General features: G+C 38.7%; 1 protein-coding gene and 1 long non-coding RNA gene across 13 annotated transcripts in view; one reads left to right on the forward strand and one right to left on the reverse strand.

Annotated features, from left to right (window-relative positions):
* RPAP2 (RNA polymerase II associated protein 2) overlaps nt 1-16,404 on the forward strand; it is an 83,531-nt gene that overhangs the window by 56,521 nt on the left and 10,606 nt on the right. The window contains exon 12 of one of the 11 annotated variants that reach the window (XR_003434357.1): nt 424-554. The exons of the other annotated variants lie outside the window; for them this stretch is intronic. The gene's annotated coding sequence lies outside the window, so the exon portion shown is untranslated. The remainder of the gene's footprint in view (nt 1-423; nt 555-16,404) is intronic. 11 annotated transcript variants of the gene reach the window in all.
* Nucleotides 7,685-16,404, reverse strand: part of LOC113624480 (uncharacterized) — a 66,404-nt gene continuing 57,684 nt past the window's right edge. Inside the window, exon 6 of one of the 2 annotated variants that reach the window (XR_003434360.1) lies at nt 7,685-15,943. This is a non-coding gene — a long non-coding RNA (uncharacterized LOC113624480). Of the gene's footprint in view, nt 15,987-16,404 lie in introns of both variants that reach the window. The other variant, XR_003434359.1, reaches the window with a different exon arrangement.

Here is a 16,404-nt window from a genome sequence, read left to right on the forward strand (position 1 = left end):
GTCTCATTCTGGATTTTCCCTTGCACTAGCAGTGTGCCTTGCACAAGTTTCTTAACCTCATTGTGCATTTTTTGTCTTGTTGGCAATAAGAGGGGACTAAGTCCTGGTTAAATCAACTTGGCAGTGTGAATTCAACTATGAGATGTTATAAGTAAGAAACAGTTTTAATGCAGTATGTCAAAGGCTACTGAAGGAGACAGTGGAGATGAGTATATTTAGCATAGGAAACAATGTAATTGTGCTGATAGCCATGGTGACACGGCCCAAGTGTTACTAGTTTGTTTGGTATCTTAGTCCTTAAGCTTGGCAAAGAAATACGTTGATAATACTGCTAGCCATTCTTTCTGTGGAAAGATTACACAGTACTCATTTAAGTAAATGGGATGAACACCCCCGAAGATTCCTTAACTCTTTCTACTACAGACCTACCTGACATTATATTGCTCTCCACATCAAAGATGAGGGACCTGCCCTTGATATTTAAGGAAACAGTGAAGTGATTTAGTACCTCAGCAATATAAATATTAAAGGTGGTGAAGAGCAAAGTAAAATGTGTAAGTTGATTTTTTTAATGTAAAACTATGTTTTAGAACTCATTTTCTTACAGAATCCTCACTATAACCATGGACCTTTTCTCCCCCGCTTCCATATTATTCTTTTTTTTCTTCTTTTTCTTTTTTTTTTTCCCATTTTATTCTGGGAATAAGTCTTATCAACAAATAGGGACATCTAGAAACCTGATATTTTATGTCAGAATTTCTGATTCTTTGTTCAGATCACATTTAAGGAAATTTTTTTTTAATTTATTTTATTTATTTTTGGCTACATTGGGTCCTCGTTGCTGCACATGGGCTTTCTCTAGTTGCGGTGAGTGGGGGCTACTCTTCGTTGCAGAGCGCAGGCTTCTCATTGCGGGGGCTTCTCGTTGCGGAGCACGGGCTCTAGGCATGCAGGCTTCAGTAGTTGTAGCACACGGGCTCTAGAGCGCAGGCTCAGCAGTTGTGGCACACGGGCTTAGTTGCTCTGAAGCATGTGGGATCTTCCCGGACCAGGGCTCGAACCTGTGTCCCCTGCATTGGCAGGCAGATTCTTAACCACTGCACCACCAGGGAAGCCCCAAGGAAAATTTTTAAAGTAGTTCTAGAATAACTTTTTTTTTCTTTTATTGATGAAAAGATCCCAACCATTCATTGATATAACTTCTTTGAACTAGGTATGTTGAAGTAATCTGAGTTTCATCTTGGAGATAATAGATTGTTAGCTATAGGAATGATAAACTACCTTGCCTGTAGCCCTGATTTTCCTTCTAAAGAGTTTATTTGCACTTTTTTTAATGTTTTTAATATCATGCCACTAAAACCAGCGTAAGTAGAGCCCACATTATACCAGGAAAGGATGAGACTCACACTTTGCTGTAGCATCATAACTGTAAATCAGTGTAGAGACTGACTATACAATAATGGAAAAGTTTTCAAATATTAGAAATCTGACTTTAAAATAACCAACAAATGTTTATTGAGCAGCTGCTATGGGTAAGACTGTATCTTAGGCCTTGTGGGGGATACAGAGATTAAACAAAGATCCTGCCCTGGAAGACTACCAGGGGTTGAGGAAAGGGGGAGATAGATATGTGCACAGGTGACTACAGTAAAAAGTTGAATGTATTATTAAATGGCAAGAAAGAAACACAAACTGTTTGGGTGTTCAGAGAAGCAAAAGAGCTCTACTAGGGAGATCAAAAAAGGTTTCACAGAAGTGGGATTTGTGATAGGCCCAAAAGATAGAAACCGTTTCAAGAAATAGAAATGAAAGGATGCAAGCATTCTAGGAAGTACCTGTGTAATGAAAAAAGCAAAAAGAAGAGATGTAGTGAAGAGTATAAGATAACTGGAAAGAGTGGTTGGGAAGTTGGTTGTATTGTAGAGATAGAACCTTTTAATGGCAAGGAAAGTTATTTTAGTGGACAGTGAAAGTCATTTAAGTTTTGAGCAGAGAGTACCATCATGAAGCCAGTGTTTTAGGAAGATCAGTCTTGCTGGAGTCACATCTGATCCTGTCTTCCACCTTGTGCCAGTCCTTCGAAGGCTTCCAGTTGCTCTTATTGTGGCCTACATGGCCCTGCGTCGTCCAGCCCCTTCTCCAGCCTCATCTCACATTACCCTACCTTGTTCTCCCATTCCTACCACTCTGACCTTCTTTCCAGCCCTTCTCATCATACTCTCCCTCAGCATAGGACACAGGTTGTTCCCTATATCCAAAATGTTCTTCCCTCCCCTCTTCCTTTGGTTAATTCCCCTTTCATCTCTCAGAACTTGAGGAAGTGTTTCTTCCTCAAGAAATGTTTCGTGGACTTCCCTGACTAGATCAAGTATCTTTATAATATGCTATCATAACACCATGTACTTATCTTTTCTAGCACTTGCCCTGTTTTCAGTTTTATATTTAATTGTATGATTACTTGATTAATGTCTGTCTCACTCAACTTGAAGATTTTAGGGGCAGGTTCTATGTCTGATTTTACTCACCATTATATATCCAGCACTTCAACATCGTGCCTAGAACATCATAGATTTACAATAAATACCTGGCAATGAATGAATGATTATTTAGGAAGCTATCATTTCTAGCTTTTTGTTGACTCCTTCCCTCCTGCCTTCAAGTGCTTATTCATCTTTAAAGTCTAAAAAAACAAAACAGAGAAAAAAAAACAAACCTATCCTTTGTCCGTAACTTCACTGATCCCCCCAGACTATCATCCTTTCATTTGACAAACTTCTTGAAGAGCTAGTCTGCTGTCAGTGATTCCCGTGCTTTTCATTAATCCCTTGCATTCTGGCTTTTGCCCACAGCATTTATGAAATTGCTTTTCTCAAGGCCTCCACTAGTAACAGCCTAGTTAACCAGTGAGCACTGAGGCAGTGAACTAAAATGATTACAATGAAAATGAAATGGGAGAGACAGACGATGAGAGACATTACAGCGCCAGAATCTACAAAGTTTAGCAGTGGGGGTAAGAGGAGCCAAACATGATTTCACAAAATTAAGACATAACTGGGAAAAATAGTGGTTCTTTTAGGGAAGAGAGTATGAGGAACTAATTGAAGGATATACTGCATTTGGTTTAATACCTGTTCTCCAAGCACTGAGACTGTTCCTGTTCAGGGAGATTTAAGGTTAAGGCAGATTATCCAGTTGGGCGGTTCCCCAGTAGCAGTTGAAAATGTGGAATTGAAGCTAAAGAATGGTAAGAAAGGGCTTCCCTGGTGGCGCAGTGGTTGAGAGTCCGCCTGCCGATGCAGGGGATATGGGTTCGTGCCCCGGTCCGGGAAGATCCCACATGCCGCGGAGCGGCCGGGCCCGTGGGCCGTGGCCGCTAAGCCTGCGCGTCCGGAGCCTGTGCTCCGCAGCGGGAGAGGCCACAGCAGTGAGAGGCCCATGTACAGAAAAAATAAATAAATAAATAAAGAATGGTAAGAAAAATCATAGACTCAGATTTTAGAGTCATTATTGAGATGGGTGAGAGGCAGAGGTAGAGGGTATTAAGTGCAGAGGAAAGAGAGAATCTGTGGAGGAGCTGCATCTATGCCAAGGTTGCCTGAGGAATACAAAAAAAAGGCAGAAAGAGGGGAGGAACAAACATTTGTTTTTTGGAACACCAACTCAAACATGCTAGACTCTTTGCCTACATTATTTCATTTGATCCTCACAATTCAGTGAGGTCAGTGGTAGTGTCCCACTTCCCAGAGAAAGAAACAGACCATGGGAAGACAAGCACTTTGTCCAAGGTCATAGCTGGGATTTTGATTTCAAAATGTGTGCACTTGCCACTGCCCAGTGTACCTTAGAAAGGTGTGTGTACAATCAGAACACTGTCAAGGAATCCAAAGCAGGTTTGAGGTTCAAGAAAGAGGTGGTAACTACCTTCCTGAGAACCAGGCAGTTATCCTCTGCTGAACAAAGACAGGGACTGAACAAAGGCTATGGTTTGGGCAACCACAGTTGTGGGTGACCTTCAAGGAAGCAGTTTCCGTAGAATGATAGTGGAGACCAGATTGCAAAGGCTGCTCTAGTAGACAGTTGTGAAGATACTAGACATAGCAAATGTTGACCACTCTTCATATGGTTGGCATAAGAGGAAAGAAGAGAGGGCTTATAATCCAATAGGACATGGTAAATCTTCAGAAGATTCTCAGGATAGTGGAGGCTTGAGCATGTTGGCAGCAAAGGGGAAGGAGATGTCAGACAGGCAGGCTTGGGAGTACTGAAAAGACAGTGTAACTGATGGGATGTGTTCCATGAAGAAACTGGGAATGTCACCAAAGGCATATTTGCCGATTATTTTTTCTTCCCTGATCCCTGTCACCCACCTCCCTTACCCACCTTCCCCCACATGTTTCTCTCTCCTTGCCTTGAATGTCAGAGTTGTTTGGTAACATTTTGCCTCCTGTACTTAATTTCAAAAGTGAATGGACCAAATCTTGTATGTTTCTCCTTCCAAAGACTCGTATTAGTGTTATTTCATTACTTGTTCTAGTTTATCCCCGTCCACCACAGGTTAGTGATCTGCTTTAGAATTAATTTAGGGCAGCATTTCTAAGTTTGACCTGTATAGCTACTGTGTTTAATGCTGGTGTCTAACTTTTTTTTTTCAGATTTATGATTTTTACCTGCCTTCTCATCTTTTATAATCCACAAATCAGTCTTAGGGACATATACATGTACTTCACAAAAAAATACACACATATACACACACATACATACACACACACACACACACAGTTTCTACATGAGAATAAGAGACTTTCCATTCATCCAAAAATTGTGTTTGGACAGTGTGTAAACAATACTAAACCAGGAAAGATGTCTACAGTAAGTTAGACAAATTTGAAACTGTTTTCTTACCAAAACATAATCTCCATGCAGCCAAGGACATTGTCTAGATTACTTTTGTCTCCCTAAATCTGGCACTCAATCTGGCATTTAGTAAGCACTAAGTGAATATTTGTAGAATAAATCAAATGAATGAATGGACAGGAAAAACTTGGATAAATTATTGTTGGTGTTACGAACTTCAAAATAGAATTGGTAACACTGGTGAAATTGCACAGGAAAAAACAAATAGTTGCTTACTATCATGAGTAAAAAGGACAGTAACCTTTGTCTTGGTAATGATTCATATTTTCCAGGGTGGATATTGTCTGATAAGGATGTGACTAGCCTAAAAAGAATTGCTGCTTTTAACCAAATCTAGCATTGTTTTTTTGCAAATAGATATTTATAAAATCTTTAATAAAATTAATAAAAAACAAAACTAGATGTAACTGGGAAATTATCTTTTAATTTATAAAATTAGTAAGCATTTTAATTTTTTTAAATGTGTCTTTGATTTTAAAACTATATTTCAAATACTGCTTTTCTCTGATTTCCATGGACTTACTCTTTCATATTCTGTGGACTGATAAATAGAAGAATTGGTTATAGAGCAGTTAATCACCGAGTATGTAGATATGGCACTAAATCTTTTATTTATCTGATGCATCACAGACACAATTCTGGAGAATTCTTTAAATGTTTTACATGTTGGTATTTGTTCGTTGAATTGGAAGCATTTATCAAATATTAATGGGTCTTAATGGAAAATTTCACTCTAGAGGCAAACTCTTCCTTTAACTAGTCTTACTGAATGTATTTTATTAACTAGTCTTGCAAACTTGCATGAAAATTATAAGGAAAAAAATTATTATTCCTAGGCATATTGAGTGCTTGTTAAATTCAAGAACCAAATCACCTAGTGTGTTTTTTCTCTGTTGTCTTTAAACACTTCCAAACACCTTTTTAATATTTTTCCTGCCTCTGACTTTTCTCATTCTGATAGTTCTAGTTAACAGTAAAGTCATATAGTTCCTGAAGGCAAAACTAAAATACTTCCAATTTACTCCTGGTTTAAATATTTTTACAAAGTTTTAGAGCAGATTATAAAGCCAAAGGGTAAAACGAGGCTTGCTGTTATCTAGTTCTCACTATTGCTGTTTGTGTCGTCCCATGTCCGCTTTCAGTGAGCAGTCTGAGAGTTGGCTCTTTGTCATTTTAGTACAGCTTAGGTATACTCTGCCTTAAAAGACACAACATATCAAAATACATAGAGCTTAATACTGAAAATTCCATTGGAGCAAAAGTACTCAGGAAACTGCTACAAACTGCTTGAACACCTGTAATTTCTGTGGAGGTGAAATCACATTCCAGTAACTGAATTGTCTGTACAATTTCACAGTTTTATTTATTTACTGATTTTCTTTCCAATGAGTTTTTCAGGCCCCACATTATGATGTTGTTTGTCACATGGAGGTTTCTAATTTCAATGAGTGACAAATCAGCCACACTGCAAAAATGTTTTTTAAGAATAATGCAACTGCCAGGTTATAACTAGTATTCCTGTGGTTTCAGTGCAGAGAAGTATGTTGCTCATCCAAAACACTAACACTTATACAACTTCCACATGCTCCAGAATTCCTCAAACTGTGTAAAACTAAATGCCACTAATCCTCTACAGCTCACATTACAGATTGAGAGAGATGGTTATACGTTGAAAGTAGGAATAAAGTTATGTATTCTTTCCCCAAAGAAAAAAAATACACATTTGGAAGAAAAAAAAAAGAAACCTTTTTATGTAATTTGAAGGACTATATGAACCCCAGTATCCCAGGTTAACATGAGGAAGTGGAGTCAGCAAATGGAGGTTTCTCTTTTGAGAAAACTGATGATAAGAGTAGGAAAGAAATTGAACTGCGACAATTTGTTTGGGAGAAAAGAGACTTAAGCATGTTTGTAGGGTATGGAGAAGGAGCCAGTTTAAAAAAAAAAAAAGAATCTGAAGCTGAGGGCAGGGTTGGGGGGGTAGACATGCATGGTGGAACAGGGTCCCAGAGGAGGTACAAAGTAGTGGGATCATGGTTACAGGCAGCAGTAGCTTGAACAGGAGAGAGATACATCTTCTGGGGCAGGAAGAAAATAAATGAAGAGTAATGTGGCTATAGGTAAGTTTGTAAGTAGAAGGGAGATATTTATTTATGTATGTATGTATGCCTGTGTTGGGTCTTCGTTGCTACGCGCAGGCTTTCTCTAGTTGCAGCGAGCGGGGGCTACTCTTCGTTGTGGTGAGCGGGCTTCTCATTGTGGTGGCTCCTCTTGTTGCGGAGCATGGGCTCTAGGCACGCGGGCTTCAGTAGTTGTGGTGCACAGGCTTAGTTGCTCCGTGGCATGTGGGATCTTCCCAGACCAGGGCTCAAATCCGTGTCCCCTGCATTGGCACGTGGATTCTGACCCACTGCATCACCAGGGAAGTCCCTAGAAGAGAGATTTTTAAATTACGCCTGACAACTTCAGGTAAGATATGATGTATTCTAAGAGTGAAGAGATGATGGTTGAGTAGGGCGTGAAAAAAAGAGGTAACAGTCATTGAGAGTATCGGAAAAGGACCTAACCAAGTGCCAGAGAAAATTGACAAGTTACCCAGCTGAAGCCAGAGATCATGGATTTGTAGTTAATATCAGTCTTCGAAGTTCCCTTCTTCCTGCCACTTTCCTGTCCTCCAGTAGTTTTCAGCCATCCTGTTGTAGGTGTGAAGAAAGCAGGTTGTAGCACTACTTAGTTGTAGTTTTGACAAATAGGAAAGCTAAGACAAGGATGCAAGAGATTCAGAAGAGTGCTGGTGAAAGATTAGTTTAAGAAATCAGGACAGATATGATTGGTAAAGGGTAATGGAGTTATCTTAGGAAGAAAATTGGTTGTCCTAATGAAATGTTTCTTTTGTCCCTCCCTGCAAAGTTGTGTCTTCAGCTCTGACATCTCTCCTAGGTTGCAAACCAAAATTTTATGGGGGTGGGGGAGCATCTCCATTTGATATCCCTCAAGCAATTCACACTCAGAAATCTGAGACTGAGCTGATCTTCCCTTTCTTTTCCTTTGGTGGCATTTCCATCTTCCTAATTACCCAGAATTGAAGTTTGACTTGGCTTTGGTGCTTCCTTTGCCTTTATCTCCCATATTTAATCAATTGCTAAAGCCTTCCTTCTTCTCCTTTCCCACTGCTACCAACCCACATCAGGCTTTCATTACTTGCCTAGACTGCTGCAATTATAGCCTTCTTAAACACGTCTCTTGCCATGTGTCTCTTTCCTCAACTAGTCCATCCTTCCTCCAGCTACCAGAGTAATCTCACTAAAGCTCAGTTCTGATCAGGGCAGGCCTTTGTTCAGAAACCTTCTAATACCCCATCTCCTATCATGTAATTTTGCTTGAAATTCAAGGCCTTCCTAAAGTGGCCCCAACCTGCCTACCCAACTAATTTCTCTTTTGTGTCCTTACATTGTATCTACTGACTCTTTTCCCCTACAGGCATCTCTGTTAGCTTGTATGTTTGTGGACTCTGCTTAAAATGCCTTTACTTTTCATGTTCCTCGGTCCTAGCATTCAAGACCCACTTCAAATGTCACTACCTCCTTAGAAGTCTTTCTTAAGCTCCCCCCGAGGTACAAATAACATCTTCCTTGTACAAATTTCTATAGGTGAGACCTTTCTTTTGGACTGTATTACCTTCTGCTTTGTTACATAGGTATTTATATAGAGATCTCATTTCCTTTGCTATTCAATTTTGTCCAGCAGTATAGTTAACAAGTATAACAAATGATCAGAACTGCACAGATTATCTCAATTCAAAAATTTAACAGTGGTTCTAAACACTGGTTGTCCATTAGAATCACATAGGGAGCTTTTAAAAATTACTAATACTTGGGAATTCCCTGGCAGTCCAGTGGTCAGGACCCCACTCTTTCACTGCTGAGGGCGTGGGTTCAGTCCCTGGTTGGGGAACTAACAACCTGCAAGCCTCGCCGTGTGGCCAAAAATAAATAAATAAAATAAAAATTACAAATACCTGATCCAAAGATTTTGATTGACTGTTCTAGGGTGGAGGCTGGACATATGTATTTTTAAGTTCCCCAACTGTAATTTGTACAGACAGAATTGACAACCACTATCCTTAATTCTAGTGCAATTATTAGTGTGCTAGATAAAGATATGCTAAATCAGTTAATTTAACTATGTCTGCCAGGATTTGCTTGCTGAGAGGCATGTCTTAGCCTTCTTCTAAAGTCTTCATTAGTTGATGATGTTGGAAGATGCTTCTTGGCTGTCACAGAAAGGATGAATTAATTAGAAACAATAGAATTGTCCGTTTTCATTAGCATCTTTTATTTTGTAATGACAGATTTCAAAAATTATTTGAAGAGCATATAAAAGTGGGCCTTTGAAATCATAAGGTCTACTCAGTTCTTAAAATGAATCAGACATGTGAGCTTGTGTGGTATAGTGGTTAGAAGCGTAGACCCGTGGGAGTACTTCTGGGGTTATTTGCTCATCTCTTACTGACTACGTGACCTTAAGAAAGTCACTGGTGTCTCACCTTGGAGTTAACACTTGCTGTAACTTCACAGAAAGGTTGAAGATCAACAAGTTAGTTTCATAAAGAAAAATTTCTTTTTACGAACTTGGAAATCAGTGTAGCTTCTTATGTTTGACTCAGTGGTTGAGATCCTGCCACAAAAGGAGTAACTGGGAAAAAGAACTGGTCTTCTTCAAAGGAAACAATTTGCTCTAATTTAGAAAGCCACCCAGCACCCATTTTAAAGTATCTGAATTTTAAACTGATCTCTGACCTCCTGGCATTTGTTTCCTTGTCAAACTGTTTACTCTTTACTGAAAAACCACATCAAGAGCAGCTTAGGAAAATGCCATGAAGGAGTTATCTCTGCACGTGGCCCAGTTCATGTTATTTTATGGAAAAGGAAAAGCTCTTCCACAGGTTGACTTTTTTGGTTCTTTCCCTGGGCCCCCGGGGCTATCGTGTTACTTCAGGGAGGAGACCAGGGGCCACAGATTAGACAAATATTTTTAGAGAATCACTGACAGAGTTGAATCTTCTTCTGCCTTCTCCCCAGTAAGAAACGCGCAAGGTGGGAAAAGAGTTATATTAAATAAGAGCCCTGAATATACAGATGAAAATCCCTTTTGAAAGTTTACACTAAAAATTTTTTTTATATCTGAAAGAGATGTTTTAGAAAAATGCCTTGGGTTTGTGTGAGCCCTCAAATTTCTGAAAATAGATGACATTTTGACCCTTTGGGTTACTTGTCACAGCTCTCCTTTGTTTCAGTTTTGAGTGTATATTTTCACAGACAGAGGTTATCATTTAGTACTTATTCATGTAGAGAAGGAGGGAAAATCCCAACGCATTTTTTTGAAGAATACAAAGTATGGGTAAAGTGACAATTGTTACTGCAGTGCATGAAGGAATATCAGACTTCATAGATAAGCAAGATACCCTAGTGATAAAGGTGTCCATTTTTAGCACTGTTCTTAACCAGTGTGATCCTGGATAAATCCCTTACCCTGTCCAAAGCCTCTGATACTTCAGCTGTCAAAAGGAAACTAGCTGGGTTGTTGAGACTAAATCACACTTGAGGAAATTAAGTGGTATAGCCTCATCAAAGAAGACTGTGCAGTTAAACCTCATCGTTCAGATTTTTCAGTTACTCAGGCCAATAGTAATAAAGATGCCTCATCTATCCTGGAAGACTTTTGGTTTTGTTTGATTCTAAGCCCCTGAAGTGTCAGGTCTTGTAATATCTGTTCTGTTTTCACTGGTAAAGTAACAAGCATAGTGCCTGTGCATGTAAACATTGAAAATACTTTTTAACAGAAATACTCCTCCTTCCCAGCCCTAACTTCTGAAGGATGAGAGAGTGAGTGTTAAAAAAATTTCTTTTAAGCCCAGCATTATCTTTTAGCGGTCTGCATATTCATCACCTTTATGTGTGGTAATCAGCAGAACAGGTTTCCCTACTGCAACAGAACTCTGTGGGAACCCAGTAATTTCTCAAATCTGATAGGTACAGAAAAAGAAAAGTGTGGCTTTTCACTTCCTATCCTTTCCTCCAACTCCAAACCACAGAGAAGCATGCTTTCTGGTGACATTTATTCACATAGACATTCTCACAGCATTTTCTTCACTTAAGATTATATTGAATATGAGGAGTGTTGTTCAGTGTCATTTTACAGCAGCCTACCAGTTTGATTGTGCAAGTTTGGAAATCAGTAATAAACCCTTAGGAAACTCTAAGAGTTACTGCTTCTTAGTGTTGACGGACAGGTTAAGGGATGTCTGTGCTATATCATTTAAGGCAAATGCCTGATGTGATCTTCACCCATATTACCCAGATTATTCAGGAAAGGATAAATCAGACCATGCCGTGATTTCCAGTGTTACAAGAGTCGCACTGTATATTCCCCAATGGGAATGAATGCAGTGATCAAAGCAATACCGACCACAATGGGAAGACCATTTAAATATCCAAGTTCATTACTGACTTTTAATGCACTACAGGAGATGGATAACCTAGAGACCCATCAGTTGTTTAGCTCCACTTCTTCAGTAAACCATAACTTTAACTCTTTATATAGCTTTCTCTGTTAATGTGAAACAAACCAGTGACTCACAAAATCATAGGTAACTTTCTTCTGAGCCTTAATCAAGAGTTTGTACAGCCCTAAATCCTTGGATAAAAAGATTTATAAAAAGGCCACTTTTAATTAAAAATATCTTGTTTCAGTTGTCATACTTTGAAACTCCTCTTAATTCTGTATATAATAATTCCTGTTAACCAGATGTTGTTTGATAGCTCAGTAATAACAAATGGAGGGTACCTGTCCTAACCTGACTTCCAATCTCTCCTTTTGATGTGTAGCATATGTGCAGCAGTCAGCTAAATAAAGGTCTTATCAATAAGATGCAGTTTGACACTTGGCTTTTTTTGCTTTTGTCATCATGCCATTTACCATATGGTAAAGAACTGGTTATAGAAGGCTGCCTTTCTTTTCAGAATAGAGATTTGAATCAGTGGAGTTTTCATGAGAAGTTTCCTCTCTTGTTTGTGATTTATACATTTGCAAGTTATGTCGTTTTTGTCAAATCATATTCTCCAGCATACAGACTTTTTGTGGTAAACCATCCTTTTAGTGTCACCTTTAGAGGTTTTTATTCATATTTAAAAGTACACGAAGGAAATAAATTGAAACATAAAAATATTTTGTTCTTACTGCTAATCACAATTTCTGTTGATTATTTTAAAGGTATTTCCTATATAAAGCACATTGTTAAATACCAACTGTGGTATATTACTATATTATTTAAGTAGAGTAGTTATTTGGGCCCAGTTTATTGTAGTTTTCTTTGATATTCACTATTAGAAGTTGTAGGACTGGAACAGAGGTTTGAGTCCCTTTCCATATATAATAGGGTGGAAGTTGTTCTTTAATTAAAAGGCTAAGCAGGTAAATGATTAGCATACACAGGTAAAGGATTAAAAGGAAAGGAGGAGCCTAGGGACTCTAACAAAAAAGGGGAGAAGGTTAATAAGATTCTGAGATTGTACTTCAAAGATAACTTAGATGTGAAAGATTTTACATCATGAGATCTTTCTCTGAAGGTATATTGTTCTATGTTTTGAAGTAATGAATTTGAAAAATATTTATATTCTGGGACATTGCATTTTAGGAAAATGAGAAGCTAGAAGTGGGGGACATGGGGAATAACACCAATCTGAATAAGGAGCAGTTAGATGGCATCTATTAGGAAAGATTAAAAGGACTTGGAATTGAGAACCATTTTCAAGAATATGAAGGAATAACTTTTAAGAGGGGGCCCCCCCAAAATTCTGCAAGGGCCATTTAGATTATATATGAGGAACAATGTTCAGGATTTAAAATGCATTAACCGTTGCAGCATGCTACACATAGAAGTATAGAATCTCCCTCCTTCATGATCATGGAGGTAGTTTTTTAACTGTCTTGTGTAAAGGGTCCCAATCACTACATCAAGAAAGGATCTTGAGTCTCTTTTCTTAAATGGGAGGAGACTAAAAGGGAGTATAGATTCCAAAATCAACTGAGTCCTCATTTTGTGGCTACATTGTTACTTTCATTGATCTAGAAAGAATAAGAACACACCCCATTCAAAAACAGTAGTAACAGCCAGAAATACACAGAAATAAAGACCTGTATTAGTTGGACTGTGGAAATCCGAAAGTGCTCTTCCTTTTGGCCAAGTGTCATCTCCTTTAGAGTGAAAGGAATTTCCTTTCCTTTCACATTTAACCTGTGAGGCTAAAGTACTTTTGCTCCAGAGGAAGGCACCAAGCAACCACTCAAAGGCCAGCCCCTTGCTCCACAGTTTCCTCTACAGGACTGGAGTGAATTAAGCGACAAATCAAGCCTGCTCAGTGACACTAAGCCAACACTTAGTGACACTCTTGGCCAACACTGAGTTTCAGGACACATGGAAGGGAGGAGGGGAAATGCAGGAACAAGTGATAGGTCTTGATTTAATGCTTGGCCTACCTGATGAATTTAAAGCTCATCTCATCTCACTGATGGATATTCTGAAATATTCTAGCAGGAGGATGCCACTATGTGCGACCAGAAGTCGTCAAGAAAATGTTTCCTCCCTTCCTTCCTCTAAATATGAAAGGAGGAATATTTTATGAAGAAGAAAAAGTATTTCAGTAAGCACAATAAATTAGTGACCTCTTAAGCTATTTCTTCATTCGACAAGTAATTAGTGATCATTTACAATGTGCCAGGCATGAGGGATACAGTGAATGCAGTGAATACACGAGTCATTGTGCTCGTGACATTCACCTTCTTTTGGATGAGAAATAGGCAGTAAACAAGCAAACAAATAATAGAACTAAACAATAGTAAGGACTATGAGACAAATAAAACAAAGTAGGTAGGTAGAGCGGGCGAAAGTAAGGATAGATTTCAGGTGGGAGAGGTGACATTTAAACAAAACTGAATTACATGAAGGAGTCCACCATGTAGAGATCTGGGGGAAGAGCACCCCCAGGAAAGAAAACAGCCAGCCCTTAAGTGAGGACAAACTAAACCCTGGCATAATTGAGGCAAGGTTGGTCAGTTTGGCTGGAGTGGAGTGAGCCAGGGAAAGTTCTCTCTCCACCTGGTAGATTTTATGAGATATTGTTGGTTTTGTTAAGCCTCTTCCATACTGAAGTGATTCAGTGTACAGGAGATCTTTCACAGACCAGACTTTGAGTATCCTAGAGCCAAGTGGTTCCTTTGGATTTCTCATCTCCTATTTTAATAACTCCCATCATCAGACTTATAGTATATAAAACATTATATTAGTGACTGAGTTATTCACTTTAAATTAAAGTTGGTACATAATAATCTTCTAGTATAAGTGTTGGCAAACTTTCTGTAAAGGGCCAAATTATAAATATTTTCAGCTTTGCTGTCCCTACAGTCCCAACTACTCGACTCTGCTGTTGTAGCACAAAAGCAGCTGTAGAATACATAAATAAATGGGCATGGCTGTTTTTCAGTTTATTTACAAAAGTAAATTATTTACAAAAGCAGCAAGCCAGATTTGGCCCACAGACCATAGTTTGTCCAGGACCTCTTGTAGTACACTGAGAAGTGTTAGTATGGGGTAGCAGCAGTTTCAGTTCTATAATCATTCACCAAATTATGTATTAAGAGAACAAGCCTGTGAGGAATACAAGATGGATGAGTAAAATGTGATCCCAGTCTTCCACCTTTCTGCTTGGTGCGAAAAATATATACAGCCAACAATATATACTTTCATATTATTTGAAATATTTATGAAAATATTCATGTGATAGAAACAAGGAAAATAAAAGGCCCAAAGAAACTTGATTCCTCCTATAAGTAGTTATTAAAGCAAGAGAGTGACTTAATCAGATCTGTGAGAGAGGATTGTGGTGGCAATGTGGAGAGTGGACTGGAGTGGGAGACCACTTAGGCTATAGCTATGGTAGTCCAAGGAGATGATGCATCTGAATTAGGACAGGGACAGTGAGAGTGGGGGAGATGAAATGGATTCAAGAAGCACCTCAGAGGAGAATCAGCAGGACTTGGTAACTGACTGAACAAAGAACATTAAGGGTTAAGATTTAAAGATGACTGAGGTTTCTAATACTAGAAGGTTTTGATGAAAATGAGAGCTCAGAATTTCAGGGTTGAACATAATGTATTTGAGGTACCTTTTGGACATCCAAGTGGAGAAAAATCCCAAGAGAGAACTTAAAGATTTGGATCACTGATAATCAGAGCCATGAGATGGGATGTAGTGCAGAAGAGGGTCAATATGAAATCATAGGTAAGACCTATCATTATTAATGGGCTGATAAAAAAAAGAAATGCCAACAAGAGAGATCATAAAGATTCAGTAGGAGGAGGAGGAGAACTGTGACAGTTCCTGAAAAGCCAAAGAAGGAGAATTCTAGGAAAGGAGGAAATGATTGAGGACATCAAGTACTGCAGTCAGCCAGAAAAAGAACTAAGATGAGGCTTTCAGAGTGGCAATTAAGAGACCATAATTGACCATGTAAAGAATAGTTCCAGTAATAAGTCTTTGTTCATTTGTCCTTGGGCCTGGTTCTAAGCACACGTAGACTACGTTGCTTAGTGCTTTGTGCTTTCCAAAGCCCTCTTCCATGGTCACTGCTAACAAAAGCAGATTCTGCACAGAGCCCTGTCTCCAAGCTCAGTGTAGTGCTCCTCACACCCCAGATAGGTCCTCACAACCCATTCAGCCGATGATACCTATCATTAGGGTGGCACGTACCCTAAAAAGAATCCTTGCAGTTTATTAGTAGCATCTTTGGCAGTGGCAACAGCCAACTCTTATCATTGACAAAAACCATAACAGTCTGATAAAAAGTTACAATCTTGCCTCAGATTCATCTGTGCAAATAGGCACAGAAGCCTCTTGCTACAGAGATGACATGGAAATTCAGCAGATGTCCAGTAAGCAGTCAGTCTGGTAGAGTGGGCAGGTAGCCAGTTGCTATTAAGTAATAAAACATGTTAAAGTAGATGAGTCAAGGAATCTGGAAAACAAAGATTATATATAGCCCTTATTCAACTTTAAATGTAAATTACTTTGGAGATAAAAGCAAATCATAATTCTTTTGAAAGAATCATTCATAAAATTATATTTTCAGGGTTTAGCATCTTTCTTGACATATTATGACTTTATAACTTGTCAAAACCGTCCTTTTCTTTTTGTATTAGCCTAGTTTCTAGGGAGGATATGTTAAAAAGAAAAACACAATTTTTACATGACTCCCCAAAAGTAACCCACTGGATTACTAATGTTTAGAGGTGCACAGGAACTATTAGAGTATTTATTTATTTATACCTCAGCTTATTCCAAAAAGGATTTAAGTCAACTTAAAATTTTTAGAAAGCTAACATATTTCTTATGATCATTACATTCTGTGTTAGGGACTGGGGGGTGGGGAAGAA

Source organism: Aethalodelphis obliquidens, unplaced genomic scaffold (genome assembly GCF_003676395.1).
Source record: "Aethalodelphis obliquidens isolate GAN/ISIS:26980383/991018 unplaced genomic scaffold, ASM367639v1 scaffold13, whole genome shotgun sequence".
Lineage (NCBI taxonomy): Eukaryota > Metazoa > Chordata > Mammalia > Artiodactyla > Delphinidae > Aethalodelphis > Aethalodelphis obliquidens.